Source organism: Bactrocera latifrons, unplaced genomic scaffold (assembly GCF_001853355.1).
Source record: "Bactrocera latifrons isolate USDA-ARS-PBARC rearing strain unplaced genomic scaffold, ASM185335v1 scaffold_618, whole genome shotgun sequence".
Lineage (NCBI taxonomy): Eukaryota > Metazoa > Arthropoda > Insecta > Diptera > Tephritidae > Bactrocera > Bactrocera latifrons.
In genome coordinates this window covers 18,114-31,095 of record NW_017537288.1, presented here as the reverse complement: position 1 = coordinate 31,095, position 12,982 = coordinate 18,114, and the positions used below count along the sequence as shown (strand labels likewise).

At 36.2% G+C, this 12,982-nt stretch overlaps 1 long non-coding RNA gene across 2 annotated transcripts in view; it reads left to right on the top strand.

Annotated features, from left to right (window-relative positions):
* Positions 1 to 12,037, top strand: part of LOC108975139 — a 25,115-nt gene extending 13,078 nt beyond the window's left edge. For both annotated transcript variants that reach the window (XR_001993854.1, XR_001993853.1), the window contains 3 exons: positions 11,271 to 11,370; positions 11,429 to 11,606; positions 11,667 to 12,037. This is a non-coding gene — a long non-coding RNA (uncharacterized LOC108975139). The remainder of the gene's footprint in view (positions 1 to 11,270; positions 11,371 to 11,428; positions 11,607 to 11,666) is intronic.
* Positions 12,038 to 12,982: the final 945 nt, after the last annotated feature.

The window sequence follows — 12,982 nt, the reverse complement described above, 5'->3', positions numbered from 1 at the left end:
AAATAAGATAATGTTCCTGCATTCAAGTATAGACTAAAAGCGTATTTAAAAGTGTATTAAAAAAATAGGAATTTATGTGCATTATAATTATTTTCTCTGTCTTTGAAAAAAGTTATTTTATTAATTTTGTATTTTCTTTCTTTCCGTGTTTTTTCTGAAAGATTATATTTATCTTTATTTATCAAATAAACTACATATAAAAATTTATGTTTCATTAACGAGTTTTCATTATCTTAATGCAGCAAAGCAAATTGAGTGTACCAATAATCAACAGCTCCATAGATATCCGCAAGTACTCCAAGCACAGTTCACTACTTTAGCATACTTCTCACTCTATGTAATTGTAGCTTGCAAAGCAAATACAATTTGTATTGCTTATGATCGGCTTTTTACTTACACATACACCAACTGGTTTGTGGTGGCCGGCAATCTACAAGAGAACGGAGAGACAAAGAGCTTCAGTAATGGCGCTGCTGGAAAATGTCTTGTTGGGCGGTTTAAATGTATTCATGCAGCGCTTTAGTCTATACTGTGAATTATTATACGAATAAAGGATCAGTCAGCACCCATCTCATTGGCTGACTTAAAATTACATTTATTTTATTCCTAACCCGAGTAAATAAATTAACTCGCGCTATGATCAACTTATGGTCACCATCTTGAGATCCAGCCTTCATTATTGGATAATATTGAACCCAATATATATACCACGACCTGCACGCACTGAAGCAAATATAGCAGCCATAGCTGAAAGTGTGGAGTCGATTCGGCGCCGTTCGCATCAACTCGGACTGTCGTATGGAACGACTCGGCCCAACTTAATCTATCTCAATGGGCATGTAAATAGGAACATTGTCGCCAAAACAGCATTTTGGTGTGGATTGATTGCCAAAAAAGCAACGTTTTGTTGTGGTTTGCTGGCCGATGGAATCAGCGGTCCATATCTCTTCAAAAATGACGTAAAGACGGTGAAAACGTAACCGTCAATAGCGACCGCTATCGAGCCATGATAACCTCGGCGACATTTGGTTTCAACAAGATGTCGCCATTTTCCATACATCGCATCAATCAATGGATTTATTGATAGAACACTTCGGAGAGCAGATAATTTTACGTCTAATTAAAAAAACCAAACAGACCTCGTTAGAGTAATCTCAAACCTAGAAATTAATCGAAGGAATAAGCAAACGTAAATTTGTTTGGCAAAATGGCGGTTTTTCAAAAAATCGGTTTTTTGACTAAAATTTCGTCCGTAAATTGGCTATAAACAATTATTCATCGTTGAAAGAGTATTGGATTGATAGATTGCATGACAGGGCGTTATTGGGCCCGGAGTTACAATTGGACGATTGGCGTAGCACCTCGCACTTTTGGAAAAAATCATATATATCGAAACATGAGCTACTGATTTCGACTAAATTTAGTATGCAGCATTCTTCTCATATTCCAATATCACAGTGTGAAAAATGGTGAAATCGGATAATGGGAAGATATTACTTCCCATATAATTTCTTTAAAGTATGCCATCTTACGGCCAAAAAATTGTCCAAAACCAAACAAAACTTTTAATGTACCTAGGTACTGAATATATCGACCACAGTATCCATAGCTGACTTTGGACCGAAAATATCGATAATTCTGTGAAATATACAATAGGGGTATTCGCTTGTTTTTGCAAGATTGCAGATTGCAAAAATACTATACCGAAATATACAAAGGCACGAGAGCACCCATTGCAGAATATAGTGATATATGAACGGCTGATTCGATCAGTTTATTGTGAATGACTATTATGCATGGCTATTGTGAATTGGCGCACCTTCTTCATACATATCTAACAAAAAACAAAACTGTAACAAATATTTTTAATTTAATTAGAAATTATTTATTTAAAACTTACCTTCCTCAACAATTAAATAACGTAATATGTCATTATGTAAAATGACAACTAAAACAGGGTTGCTATTATATTTTTTCGTGACATTTCACGCAAACATACATGGCTTTTGGTTTGACATATTTTACAGCCATTGTAAATGGCTGCGAGTGTTTGTTGTTGTGCCGGTGCACCAAGAGAAAATATATGCAATTCTTGCACTGTGCAAGGGTTTTGCAAGAGCAAGCGAATACCCCTAATATAAACTAAGATAGACAATAGAATACCTGGGTATTAAAAATGGTTTGAATCGGGTAAATACTTCCCTCAGACCGCATATACCTAATATAAAGACTTTCGAAGGACCGGGTGACTTCATACTGTATATATCGGCGAATTTTGTATGTTGGTACACTTTCATTTTGTTTTTGTTGCTATATTCTAAAATAGTACAATTGTTGGTGTTAACTTATATTCTTTATCTAAATCTCTTTCTTTATCTTATATACCGTCTCACTCGAACATATCTGTATATATGCAGCATGCTTCATTAATAAATAATGTTTTCTCAACGGCTAATAATACTGATTCCATGATTGTTTTGGGGGATTTCAATTTACSGTSCSTATCATGGAAATCTATTGATGACTACACCATTCCTATTAGTACTCGCTTATGTTTTAACGAGTTYTTAGATAAAATGTCGGAGTTGGGTCTTAACCAAATTATTTTAATTTCGAACGAGTTTGGTAAGTTCTTAGATCTAGTCTATGTTGATAACGCTTCAATGTTCTCTGTTGTCCGATGTGATCCTTTGGTTCGGCCAGAGGACTCGTATCATCCTGCTTTGGAAATTAACATCGAAACCATAGCCAAATTTGCTCATAACTGAAGACCTTTGTTTACGGTTCAACTTTGCGAGAGCTAATTTTAAGAAAATTAATTACGAACTTTCTAAAGTTACTTGGCCAGTTTACAGTGGCTACACTGAATTTAGTGCTTCCCACATTAATGAAACTATTTATACTCGTTTGAAAAATATGTTCGGAAGTGTGTTGTTACTCATAAAATGAATTCTAATTTATGGGGTTCGAAAGAATTATGTAAATTAAAAAATAGAAAGTCTCGTGCTTTTAAACTTTTTAAAAAAACTGGTTTAGTTGCTGACTATTCAAAATGTTCTAAATTGCGCCGACAATTTGCTGAACTTAACAAAATATGTTAAAACAGTTATATGTATAAATAAAGTAAAAAATAATATTATACGTAATTAAAAATTTTTCTATGGTTTCGTCAATTCCAAACGCAGGATTTCTAATTTTCCGACCGCTTTGAAATATAAGTCTAGTATGCCCATTGACAATCACACCATTTCTRATATGTTCGCTGAATCCTTTAGGTCCAATTACTCTAAAAAATCTCCAAAAAATGTTTCGCATCAGCACAAGTTATGTCCGATTTCTGTCATTAATGCAGCTACCATTTCCGAAGCAGACGTATAAGACGTCAGTTAAATATATTAGAACAATCATACAATTATGGCCCAGATATTATTCCCTCATGCTTTCTTAAGAAATGTGCCAAATATATATACCAACCCTTAACAAAACTATTTAATTCATCTCTTATGCAAGGCTTATTTCCATCCATATGGAAAAAGTCATTTATAATTCCTTTGCATAAGAGTGGATTTAGGTCATCTATTGAAAACTATAGGGGAATAGCAAAGTTGTCTGCAATACCTAAACTTTTTGAAGCAATTATAACAGACGACATGACCTTTCGGACCTCTCCACTAATTTCTTGTTCTCAACACGGTTTTCGTAAAGGGAAATCTACAATGACTAATTTGCTTGAATTTGTATCACATGTATCAATGGGCTTTAGGGAGAATAAGAATACTGATGTTATATACACAGATTTTAGTAAATCTTTTGATAAAGTAAACGATTCAATTCTTTTGAATAAACTTGATGTTCTTGGTTTTCAATCAATTGCTTCTTATCTTACGAATAGAATTCAACAAATCATATTTAACGATCCTCTTTCCGACATAACCAATGTTCCTTCAGGCGTTCCTCAATGTTGCCATCTTGGACCAATTCTATTCTTGTTATTTATTAATGACATATAATCTGTTGTTAAGTTTTCAAAAGTTTTATTATATGCTAACGATGTAAAGCTTTTTAAATCAGTATTAAATCATAACCTAGTTTCTTGGTGTGTTGGAAATGATATCCTATTGAACCTTAAAAAATGTAAAACGATATGCTTTTCACGTAGATCTGTAGACCCTACTTCATACGTAATAAAAAACTTACGGTTGGAGCAAGTATGCAGTTTYGTTGACTTGGGAGTAACTAGGGACCCCAAACTCAATTTTAATCTTCACACATCTTCCATGGTTTTTAAAGCTAAAGGTGCTCTTGCTTTTGTTAAGCGTTGGTCAAAAGAATTTAGAGATCCGCTTACCACAAAAATTCTTTTTACATCTTTGGTGAGTCCTATTTTAGAGTATGCTTCCGTGGTATGGAACCCTTGTTATCAAGTTTATTCTGAGAAAATAGAGTCCGTTCAAAAACTATTTTTACTTTTTGCCCGCATTGGGATTATAGTTTAAATCTTCCCCCTTACTAACCGTTTTAAACTTATAAATCTCCCTTTACTCGCTAGTCGTAGGGAAATGCTTAGTATAATATTTCTTGTAAAACTCATCAATGGGTTAGCCTGTGGCCCAGCTCTCTTGTCTGATATTAATTTCAAACATTCCCGCTCTACTAGCCAGTTTAGACCTTTACTTTTAAAATTTTCTAGAACAAATTTCGAGTTAAACGACCGATTCCGCCGTATATATCACGGTTTTATTTCGCATTCCAGTACATTTGATCTAACAGATTCACTCTTTACCATTAAAAAAATTATTTTATTTACTCTTAACAAGTAACATTTAAAAATTATAAACTTTAATCTAATTCTTAATTTTGGCTGTTGAAATTTTTTTTTCTGTAGCTGAGCAGCTTAAGATCGCAATGCTTAAAGCTCCCTTTCCTTTTATGACTCGGCTAATTCTGCTAAGGAGGGTAATCATTGGGTATTATTATTATTATTTGAGTTTGTCCGTCCGTGCATTTTTCAACTTAAGTAATATATATTGAGAAAACTTAGTATGCGCGTTCCTTAGTACAAAAAAAAAAATACGACTTCTTAACCGAAAACCTATGTGTCATAACAAAGCACTAAATTAAGATATAAAACTCAAATTTCTGATCTGTTCGAAACTTCTTAAAGGATAATAAATCAATGACTTATATGGCAGGGCTTTATAAGAGTCTGTGAAAGTTGACCGATGGGGGAAAACTTGACCTAGCCTCCTTATAACTATTCGTTTTTCTGGCAAACCTTATATCGAATATATCGATCAGTATAATATGTATGCACATAGTATATGTAATTGCTTGCTCTAGTTGACATTACCCTGGCTTTTATTCCTGCAAGTTTCAAGAGTACAAAAAGTTCGATTGTACCCTTCCTTACTTGTTATTTGTTGGTAATATGCAGGCGATGTGCCCGTTTTCTCGATTATAGTGATGTATATACATATATATTGTATGTACATAAGTAAAGAACACTTATCTCATTTAAGCAGAGGCATGAAACCGCCATAAATATACAACACAAAATAAACATTTGTGCAATGACAAACACCCAAAATAAACGTGTTGCCACCAGTAAAAATTAACACTAGAACTACCACACCTTTGTCGAAGGTGTTTCTAGCAAAACCAGTCAAAATGATACAAATACAATTCCCACGATAGCCGGTTCTACCTACCGGAATTGACTCGGATTTCATCCGACCAAGGGCTGTTCTTTCGGCGATCTAACCCCGTTTGGATCGGTGAGTGTTAATTTGTGTGTGTCGTCACWGGAGCAACGCCTTGCAGCAGGGTTGCTCCGTATCCTCCTGACTCGTGCTGGCATTGAGTCCAACCCTGGCCCGGAGGAATTTTGCTGCTGTGTTTGCGCGAAAAGGCTCCATCCAATCTCCACCTCGGTCAGGTGCAACACATGCAATGGATGGAGCCGTCTTAAAATCTGCTCAGGCCTTAAGACTCATAGGGAGTGAACCACGCGTTACGTGGCCCCATATTGCCTACGCAATACTGCGACGCTAGCCTCTATGGCTGTGCAATCTGCACATAGTTCGCGTGCTGCGCCGCCACCCACATCGAGTGGCCAACAGAGAACCTCCACGGTCCCTCGGAGCTCAACTAGGCAACATAGCTCCCATTCGGTCTTGTCGTAGTTGGATGGAACTGGCGGAACAGATTGAAGATTCGACATTCTGCACAATAAATGACGAAGCCCCCACCAGAGTTATGTTAACTTGTAGTAGCTCGCCCGATATTACAATCCCTAGTGGTGGTCTGATAAATAGCATAACTTGGCGACCTATGCTAACTCTCGCATCAGACCATCTGCCCATAATTATCTCGATCAAGAAACCTGCCGATTTCGTTTCTGTGGACAACCGCAGTACGTTAACTTTAACAAAACTAACTGGGTCGGCTTCACAGAATTTACTGAGAGCACCTTCAACGCTCTACCCATTCCTACGGACGTATGCGTTGACGAAGGTCAGTTCCGCAAGGTTATCGCAACAGCTACCGCTCGCTTCATTCAGCTGGACGAATAGCGGAAATTCGCCCCAACTTCCCAGCCGAAACAGCCGTTTAAGCTAATGAGCGCGACACCTTATGCCATGCYGATCCCGGGGATCCCSGAATAAGGAATCTCAATTTGGAGATTCGGCGTATGGTAAACCAGCATAAGCGGACGAAATGGATAGAGCWCCTGAAGTCCTGCAASCTCTCCACCGGTGTGAGTAAACTTTGGGCTACTGTCAAAGCTTTGCTTACCCGAAGAGTCACGACGACCGAGTTGAAGTTCAATTCAATGGTCAYGCYTCTTCGGACCCGAAGAAGTGCGAGAGCTATTTTAACTGGCAGTTCACACTGCACCCTGCGGTAAACAAACCAAACGATGTATTAACCGACGGCTGCGCAAAATGCCAAACGACGGCGCGCCACTTACTTTCACCGATGAGGAGGTTCAGGAAGTCATCAACAAATCTCCCAAATCTATTGGCCCTGATGGAATCAACATGCTAATGCTAAAGCATCTAGGCTCGACRGGAGTAAGATATCTYACCAAGGTCCTMAACCTGTCGCTGACCGCTCTTCAAATACCCGATGTGTGGAAAGTCGGAGAGTGGTCCCACTACTGAAACCTGGGAAACCCGCCAATAAAGRGGAATCTTATCGTCCGATAACTCTCCTCGCCCCAGTAGTGAAGACACTTGRAGCCTTGTTACTCCTGACCTTCAGTCACCACCTGAGCCTTGCCAGCCACCAACATGGATTCCGTAAAGTGCACAGTACCACCACAGCACTTAGCGTCATAAACGCTCAGATAGTTCGTGGCCTCAACCAGAAACCACCGTGTGAGAGAACGATCCTCGTAGCGTTGKACTTAGCTTTTGACACGGTCAACCACACAACGCTACTACAGGACATTGAGAAAACCACGCTTCCTCCAGGGCTCAAGGGGTGGACCATGAACTATCTGAACGGTCGTCAGTCGTCCGTACTATTTCGAGGTGCAACATCTAAACTGAGAAGAATTAAACAAGGGGTTTCGCAGGGTGGTGTCCTCTCCCCGCTACTGTTTAACTTCTACATCTCGAAACTCCCGCAACCACCAGTCACCTTCGACAGTCTATGCKCCTTCTCTCCACATACGACCACGATTATCGCCAAAGTACAGAGCCGCAACCAAATCTTCAAGTCAAAGACAAAGAAACGTTGTTGGCAACTTACAAGGCAATCGGCCGGCCGGTCCTTAACTATGCAGCACCCATATGGTCGCCTGGATGCAGTGGCACGCAGATGAGGAACCTACAGACCTGCCAGAATACAGCACTCCGGACCACGACGGGATGTCTCTTGATGTCTCTCATCGAACACCTACATAGTAAGACGCTTATGCTCCCAGTTAAGGAGCATAATGAACTCCTATCCAAGCAGTTCCTGCTATGATGTTTTCGTAGAATATTCTTACCTTTCATCACTTAAACAATAATAAGAATAATAAGTATAATAAAGAAAATATGATTCAATTTAAAATAATTTAAATGTATTCTCATATTAAATTTAAGTTTATTTTATAGTACAAGGTAAATTATTTGGTGTATTTATAATTTGTCACATTTCTTATAAACATAGATTTTCTTTTGAGAGCATTTTCCACTTACAAAATTATTACACGTATTACAAATGCTGCTAGTTTTATTATTATTACGGTACCCAATTTGACACCATCTGCGTGAACAAAGTAAGGTCTTTGAAGTTGTAGGTACAATAGTTTCTCGTGATTCCATTTATGGTTTAACATTTTTCTCGGTATCTTCAATTTAAAGTTCATCTTCTTCTTCGTAAAGTTCATCTGCTAATTAAAAAAGAAAATATTTTCTGGTTATCTTTTCACCTGTTGTTTCTCTATATAGGATCCAGGCATTTATGGCCGCTAAGTCTAAAATACTTGGAGTGGCCATATTCTTGATCCTAATTTTACGCTATATTTCTCTGCCATTTGGTCTGTAATATCTACGTTAAACTTAGTTTTATTATTAAACTCAACTGTTTCAGGTAATAGCTTGTTACTTTTATGAACTCTGACGGATTTATGTTTTGAACTCAATATAAAAACTTTTTTTTTCGGCTTACTTTTGTAGATTGTAACAACGTACCCACTTGATTTATACAGTAATGAAGAAAATCGAACCAAAGTATCCTTCTTTGTGTTACAAATTTTAGGCATTTGCCTTTTGTTTCCGCGTATAGTGCCAATCAGTGTTGTTTTTTTGGCTAGCAATTTAGATGCTAGCGGTAAACTTGTGAAAAAGCTATCAGTTCTTATATTTCTTCCCTTCCTAGTGAAAGGTCCGATAAGTTGTATCACAACAGACTTACTTAGAGGATGTGATCTTACTTTTGTCTCATCTTTTCCCAAATAAGAAAACCCATTCACAATATAAGTAGGTACTTAGTTTGAACATCAGATGCCAGCCAAAATTTTATCCCAAACTTGACGGATTTATTCAGCAAATATTGGGTGAATCTGCATCTGGCTTTTGTTGACAAAAGTTGTTCGTCTATTATAATATTTTGTAATGGTTTGTGGTATTGCATACTATTTTTGATGAMTCTATCCCATATTGCTGTTACTAAAGCAAATTTATCGTTTGGAAGACGTTGACTTCTCTCATTTTTTTATCAAAGCGAATAAACCTCAATATTGCCGTAAAGTCATTTCTACTCATGGTGTTTGCAAAGAAGTTTGATCCCCATTTTCGTTCCATAGATATGAAAGTTTTAAATTGTTTTCTTCGTATGCTCCCCGTCCATATAAAACTCTAATGAAAGCTGTAAATTTTGTTGCTGTTAGGTTCCATTTTTTACCCAAAACTCGAGATTCTTCTTATTCTTTGCAAGATCAAGCGTACAATGGACCGGATAAGTCTTTGAAGATATTCTGAAGTGCTAATCTTCCTGGAAAATACGATTCTTGTGTTTTTTCCCAACATTTCCGTCCGCAGTAATTTCACTTTGATTATCTTGTCGTATACTTTCATTTTCWTCTTCAGAACTAGAACGCTCTTGCATACATCTGATTTTACGAGAATTCAAAATATTTTCAAATTCACTGTCACTTTCTGAGGAGTCCTGAATATTTTCTTTGTCCAAGAGTTTATTGTCACTATTTTCACTCTTAAAAATTTCTTCTTGGGTACCGCATACTGCATTTTCAATTTCTTGATCACTGTCATAGAGTTCATCATCTTCAATATCAGAGAATTCCATTGCTATATCGTTCAGATTTTCCAAAATTTCCGATATTTTCAAACATTTTGTCATTTTCAGGGCTTATAAAACTAAAATCACAAATAATCCTAACATAAAGATTATATTTGAAATAATTTTCCTCACCTTATACTAATTGAAAAAATGCCGTTTATTATATATTATATAACTATTCTATTATCACAACACATTCAACGTCTCCAGATCCATATATTCGAAAATTTTGGCATGAATTCATTAGGTTTTGCATTAGAATTAAAACCGATCAAGATTTTTCGAGATAATTATCATCATTACACTGAATGACACAAAATTGTAAGAAATTCTAAAAAGTTCTAAGAAGCACTTTGTAGTTATACAAAACGAGTAATCTTCTTGATTCGTGATCGGTAAGCAAATCGCAGCATGTTTTTACATTTCAACTGGAAGCAGTCATTTTGACTGGTGCTGGTATAAGTACTCATGATACAAAATTATTTTCTATTCGTTGAATAAAAAAAAAATGCTATTTATAATACTATTTCTTAAGTTATCGCTGGAAAAGTCAGACATTGTTGAGAGACGTGTGACACTCGGGGACTGCCGCGGTAAAGCTATTGCATAGCATTTTGTATCAACTTATGCAATTATAATTATTTATTTATTTTATTCATGCAGTATTTATTTTTCTTTTTGAGCGTGGTGACCGATAAGAAAACAAATTTTTCTATTATTAAATAAATAAAAAGTTAATATTGTTTAAAATATTTTTATTATTTTACAATACATGTGGGTTACGGCGTCTGTTTTTATGAATGAAGCGAGGTCGCTTTTAGAATTTGCGCCTGCGTTTATGAATGAAATCGTTTTTGTTGTAAAATTTACTACATTTGGGCCTCGCCAATTCGGCTGCGAAATTGACTTTTAATGCTTCTGCTATTTGAGCAATTGTTGTTTTTGTAGAACAATGCTTAAAATATTCAAATGTGTACGCATATGTACATATGTATGCATGCTTGTGCATTATTCCTTCGGAAGTGTATACAAATATATGTATGTACATATATGTATATATAATTAGGCTGTTCACGATAAGGTGGTTATCGGGTTATGTGATTAAGTAAACAACAACAAAATGCGGTATGACAAAATAACCAAAGTTGACCAACCTAGACCCTTGTTTACAGATTATGTGGTTGTTTGCTTATTTCCAGTGTTAAAAAGTCATTGGAATTTTACTAAATGGCAGCACAAAAAATAAATAAAACTAAGCGAATGGCATTTCCATTTAGATTTTCTTATTTGAAAATCTGCTATTAACAGCTGTTTTTTGTTTACAATCAGCAAATTAAAACCGAAATAAAATGCGTCGAAAAGCATCACAAAGCATTCAAAAATCATCAAAAATTATCAAAAGTCATCAAAGAAAGTAAGAATCACAAAGTACAAAATAAAAATACACTTTTTGTCATTTATTTATACTCTAATTTTAGTGTCTACAGAAATACGAAAGCGCCGGCGAGAAAAGGAGGTGAAAAAATGGACGAAATCAAAACCGTGCTGTAATATATGCAGGATCACCGAAACGTCGACGTTAGTTTTCGACATATTAGTTATTTATTTTGATTTAATTACATCTCTTTAATTTCAGAAACCAGCAGCGAAAATCTACTACAGTAAGTTGCTTGCAGTGACAAAAATTGAAGCAAATTGGAACATCTTAAAATGTAACATTCGCTATTTAAAAAGCTAAATGAAATCGGCTGAATACTGGCTAAATTCCAAGGGCGCTGGAGTAGAGGATAGCGATGTGGAGCTGACTGTGATGGGTAGATTTTATATATATTTTAATATCAATTTTGGAATTAAATTGATTTGCTTTATTACAGATAAAGTGCTTAAAAGTTGTCCGCATTACAAGCAAGTAGCGGTTATTTTTTCTACGGAGGGGCGCAGGAAGAAAATGACTTAACTGAATTGGCATCTGGCTCATCTGCGGGCAGCGCGTTTGGAAAAATTAAGGCCAAACACCAAAACACTGCCATTGATAAACTGGCAATATTAGAAGCTGAAAGAATGAGCTTTCGAGAAAAATAGCTTCAATTTGAAATAGAAAAATTCAATTGGATGAAGCACGTTGAAGCAAACAAACATGAAAATGAAAAGAAGAAGATCGAAAACGATTACCAACTCAAAAAAAGGAGTTGGAGCAGAATGAAAGAATAAGGAAATTAAAAATTGAAATGAAGTATAAAAATAATATAAATAACCAATAAACAAATAAATAATTTTCTTACTTGTTATTAAAACAAAAATATGAATTTTTTATTGAAAAACTCAATTGTATAGTGCTTGTATTAGTTATCACGCGACGCAAGAATGTAATTGAAGGAGCCCCAAAATATTGAGCGTGTCCTGAGTCAGCAACAAGTAGCGCACTCAGAATCATGAACGGAAATAACAAGTTTCAAGTTGCATCCAAAAGTTGCGCGTGGACTGAGTCAGCAATTATACGTTCTCACGTCTSCCAATACTCGCAACAACACTACTGCTACSCAGCAGCGGCGGCAGCAACAGCGACAGATAGCTTGAGGGTAGTTTATAATTAGAATAATTTTAGTTTAAGCTGGACGTGCTCCACTCGAATGCTTGAAATAAAATTAATAAAAATAAAGGTGGCATTTTGAATAATTGGCGCCCAACGTGGGGCTGTGTTTAAGCAAAGTAGTTTGTCGGTGTCGGTTAAAAACGAAMACCTACAATCAACCAGCTGCCACAAACAATCAGGATTATGCCGCTGAAAGTCGATCGAATCAAGGACCAGCCAGCAACTGCAATCAACCAGCTATCGTAAACGAGCAGCAGCTATTCCATTGGCGGATCAGGACAATCATGAATTTAATGTAAGTTGAGAAACTCGAATTTCAATTTTAGAATCAAAGATCTAAACATTGAAGGTACCTCTTGTTAAAAAATAAAATATATTAAGAAAGTGAAATTTAAACTCTAATAGTTTACGGTGCACACTGTATTTATTTTGTGGAAATAGTAATAACTTTTTCAATGATTAACCGTCAACTTAATTGACTTAGTCTCTAGCTTTGAAAATATTAAATTATCAGAAGAAGAGGAAGTCAAAATGAACGAAACCCAGCTTACACAGATAGTTAACGCGGCGGTCACTGCTGCTTTAGGGGTGCAGAGG